At 33.7% G+C, this 4,677-nt stretch overlaps 1 long non-coding RNA gene across 1 annotated transcript in view; it reads left to right on the top strand.

Moving 5' to 3' along the window:
• Window positions 1-1,276: 1,276 nt before the first annotated feature.
• The window catches only part of LOC106149459, a 30,730-nt gene continuing 27,329 nt past the window's right edge, over window positions 1,277-4,677 (top strand). The window contains exons 1-2 of the long non-coding RNA XR_001235655.1: window positions 1,277-1,351; window positions 2,125-2,200. This is a non-coding gene — a long non-coding RNA (uncharacterized LOC106149459). The remainder of the gene's footprint in view (window positions 1,352-2,124; window positions 2,201-4,677) is intronic.

Genomic DNA, 4,677 nt, shown 5'->3' with positions numbered 1-4,677 from the left:
ATTTTTCTGATGACAGCTTCCCTATTTTCATGATAAATTTTCACCCCCTAAAAATGGTTATTTAGTCAGAAATTGCACTTTTTTGTGGAGAATCCCCTCCCTAAGCCTGGTGGTGAGAAATTATATATGAAATGTGGAATACTGAAGCCCCTGAAAGAATAAACTCTCTTTAGTGAGACTTAGAAGAGGTAGTGAATTACTTTCTCAGTGTTGACAGTTCTGATTACAATCAACCTGAACAATACATATTCAAGAGACTGGATCATGGCTTCCCATATATGCAACTTTCAAAATAAAGGAAGATTCTTTTAAGGCACAAGTTAATAGAATATCTTTAAGAAAGTGTCATACCCTAAGGAGAAATGAATTTGCCATATTTTAGGCAGAAGAAGCCTCACTAATATACTGTAATACCCGAATTTTGGGTTTTTCATCCTAATTCCTCCTCTTCTTTCATTTTCTCCTCCATATCTTCTTCATTTATCTCTTGTCCTTTTTCCTTCTCTCCCTCATTCTCCTGCTTATTCTTGTCATGCTCCTCCTCTTCTTCTTCCTTTCCCTCTATATTCCCTCTTCCTCTGTCTCCTCATAAAATGTATCCTGAGCTGAAATCAGGCAATAATCCTTCATCTTCACCTATCCACCGATTTCTGCCTCCCCTACCTTGAATCTGTCACTAGTCCTTAAACTCTTTAAAACACTATAGATTTCAAGTCAGTCAAATCTCTCACAAATTTGTTGATGCAAATCCTGTGCATATACTGATTTAAATTTTCCACACAATTCACTAATTACAAAACTTTATTCGGCAGATGCATTATATAACTATTATTTGCTAGGTGTATAGGCCATAATGCTTAACAGAAAAACACAAATACTTGTCTGTATGGCATTTATATCTTAATGGGAGAAACAAGGATTAAATGAGAAATATAGGTAAAATTAGATGATTAGAAGTGGTAACAAGGAACCTCTGGAGGGCCAGGGTTTCAGGCATGGGTAACCACACCTTGTGTTTCTGAGAATGTGGAATTTGAAGAAATCTGGGGAGGTTAAGAAGTAAGCTATCAAAACATCTGCAGAAAGAGATTTCCAGGGACAGAAATGCAGGGGAAATGCCTGAGTTTTAGGCAGAGCTATCATTATAAAAGGTAAATGCTAGAAAATAACAACTGTGTTTAGTAAACTTCCACATTTTCTCTCTCTTTCAGAATCATTCAGTCCAACATTCTAAAGCCTTTTGTGACATTAGCCCCTAAACCAGCTGCTCCCCCAACAGAAATGGTTCCTCCCTACCCCATGCAGCATTTTGATGTCTCACCTGGTATGGTACCTCAAATGAGTCAGACATGTAAGCCCTTTGTGTTTTTGCACTAGTTATTGTCCTCTTCTTTTCTTTTCTTTTTTGCATTTTCGCTCATTCCTATTTCTGGCCCTTTTTATTCTTCAGATCTAAGCTTAAACAGTGTCTTTGAAAAGGTCTTCACTGAAATCCTATTACTTAGACTATGTGATTATTTACCATTTTGTGACCTATAAGAAACTTCCAAGTTGTTTCATACTGTGGTTTTTTTTTCTGGGTCTTTCTTAACCTGTCTTCTTTTTTCATTTCTTTATCACTTCACTGTCTGCTTGCACTTTAGAATGGTGAGAAATAAAAAGACAGTGACTTTTTGAGTTGTTTTTTCTTCTATTGGCATGACCTTTCCCTGACTCTTTCCCTAGTGTCCACATTCTTCTCCTTCATTTCTGAGCTCTAAATCACTTGATTAAAGACAAGTTTTCCCTAAAACAGCTTTTCTTCTTTACTCTATTGCCATTCACAAGCCTTAAGGGAGAAGTACGAGTATGAAGTGGCCTAATTAGACAACAGAGGGAAATGGAATTGGCCTCCTTACATTGGTCCAGACCAATTATCCAAGATAATTCCAGTATTCTTAAGTTAGTTTATTAAGAACCTTGATTCTATTAAGGACATCAATACCACATTGCCTTGGGGTTTGGGACACACCAACCCAAATAAAGCCCCATTGGCCTTTAACAAAGCTGTAGAAGCCAGAGAGCTAGGCTCTCATTTCTGCTTGTCTCTCTGTCTTGAAGTAAATCATTGTACTTTCATTGCAGAGGAATCTTCCTACAGTCCCAGGTAAAGAAGATGCATATACTTGAAGATAGACATGACCCAGAGAAATCTTAACAAGTAAGGCTGTGAATTTTCTTAAAAATTTCCTTATAATATGTCAACAAGTTTTTATTCTGGGATATTGAAGCACTAAATGAGCATTTGTTGTAAGAAATAATTATTTAATATCCTTATTTAAATGTTTAAGTCATGTTCTTAATCATCTACCAGGAGTTTAAAATTCATATAATTATATAAATAATACCTTCTCAGAATTTTATTAGTAAAACTTATAGCTACTGCATCTCCCTCGCTTTAACTCCCGCCTGCTCCTTCTCGCAGTAAAATAGAAGAGAACTTGAAAATTTATTTCCTAAGGTTCGTGATAGGAAATGATTACAACCTGATGCTATCTCGCTGTAAGTTGTATGTTACTGCATAAGCCAAACTTTCTGCAGAATACTCTTTCACTTTAGCAGGAGTCTAGGGCAAGGATGTTTCTCTTTCATCTATACCATCTTGATGCCATCTGAATCCCAATGTGACTTTTACATTTTGTTCAAGTACAAAGCTGTCAAAATCGCTCTTTTTGAGCATCTCTTGGGTGAAGGTTTCTTGATCTCTAAATTTTCTTCATTTTTTTTATATAAGCTGTTTTCTCTTTTGATATTTTTCTATTTTCTTCAGTTGACTTTGAGTATTTTCAAGGTCTAGAGCTATGGCCGTGCATTCATATCTAAAATATATTTATGCAGCTTTCGCTGTATAGGAAACGTTTGGCTAAGCAGTTATTCATTCTTTGTTTTTTCTCAGTTTTATGTTATGAAAAAATAAAACAAATTTTCATAACAAAATAAGAGGATAAATATAATTGTGATAGTATATATCATCTTTGAAGTAGTTACTCAAAGTATAAGACATAAACCAAGAAGATTATTATTAAAAAGAGAAATTATAACACAAAGCTTTCTTCTCAATAATGTAACATAAACTACTAGTATAAATGAAATAAATTAGCCTATATATCAGAATATTTATGGTTTCTATTTCATATATTTTAAGTCTGAATCTGAATATATTTATGAGGGCAGCAAAATTCCTAGCTTTTGTTCAACTAAATCTGTAAAAGTTCTATGTATATATTTATTAACTTCTAATATACTAGGAACTAAAAGAAATGGTTCGTTTCTATTTACCAGTCTTTCTAAATGAAGTCATCTCTTTGTATCAACTATTTATGGTTAAAAAATACCCAGTAATAAATAAAAATTGTACAAATAGAGATTGTTTCTTTTCATTGTTCCCTAAGCAATACAATATAACAACTATCTGCATAAGACTTACATTTGATTAGGTATTATAAAGTCTAGAGATGATTCAAATTATATAGAAGGATATGTCTTAGATATATGCAAATATAACACCACTTTATATGAGGGAGTAGGAGCTTTCACAAGTGTGGTAGCTGCATCAGTTGTGGAAAAAATTAATCCTACATAAATACTAAGGCATATATATACATATATGTATATATATATTTATACATGTATAAATTATTTTCAGAAATTGGGATATCTAGAAGATCCCTCTATATAATTTTCATAACGAAAATTATGAAAAGCAAACTTACATTAGTAATTTTCAACCAGGTTGACACTGACTTTGCCTTCTTGGAGCCATTTGGAAAATTCTGAAGAGATTTTTAATTGACATGAATGGAGGTTGGTGTGTTACTAGCTTTGAATAAATAGAAGCCATGGATAATCCTAACTATCTTGTAAATCAAACAAAATCCCTTATTTAGTTCAGTACACCAAATACCCGACATTTGGCTCAAAACATACACTGGTTCCCATAATTTAAATGAACTAAATATAAATGTTTTCTAACATGCATGCAACGTATAATCAAATAACCTAATGAAAAAAATTTGAATTTTTTCTCGAGAATTGGCTTGCCACCTGCCAAAGTGTGAAAGTACACCCAAGTCTATTACCATGCACCAAACTCAAGTCAAAATGGATCACAGATCTCAATATTAAAACAGAAGCACTAAATCTATTGGAAGAGAAAGTAGGTAAAAATCATGAGGACATAGGGATAAGCAGAGAGTTCATGAACAAAAACCAAACTGCATGCGAAATACTTCAAAGTATCAACAACTGGGATATCATCCTACTGAAAAGTTTCTGCACATCTAAAGAAATCCTCAGCAGAGTAAAAAGAAAACCCACAAATTGGGAAAAAATTTTAGCTGACTGTCCCTCAGACAAAGCGCTTCTATCTAGAACATATAAAGAATTAAAAAATTTCAGCCTCCCCCAAATTCAAAGACCCAGTTCAAAAATGGGCAGCTGAGATGAATACACACTTCTCAGATAGAGAAATACAAATGGCAAATACATACATGAGAAAATGTTCAACATCATTAGTCATTCGAGAAATGAAAATTAAAACAACACTGAGATTTCATCTCACCCCAGTAAGAATGGCTAGCATTAAGAAATCAACCAATAATAAATGCTGGTGAGGCTGTGGAGAAATAAAAATACTTC

Source organism: Chinchilla lanigera, unplaced genomic scaffold, assembly GCF_000276665.1.
Source record: "Chinchilla lanigera isolate Chin_1 unplaced genomic scaffold, ChiLan1.0 scaffold00045, whole genome shotgun sequence".
NCBI lineage: Eukaryota > Metazoa > Chordata > Mammalia > Rodentia > Chinchillidae > Chinchilla > Chinchilla lanigera.
This window is presented reverse-complemented; position numbering and strand designations above follow the sequence as displayed.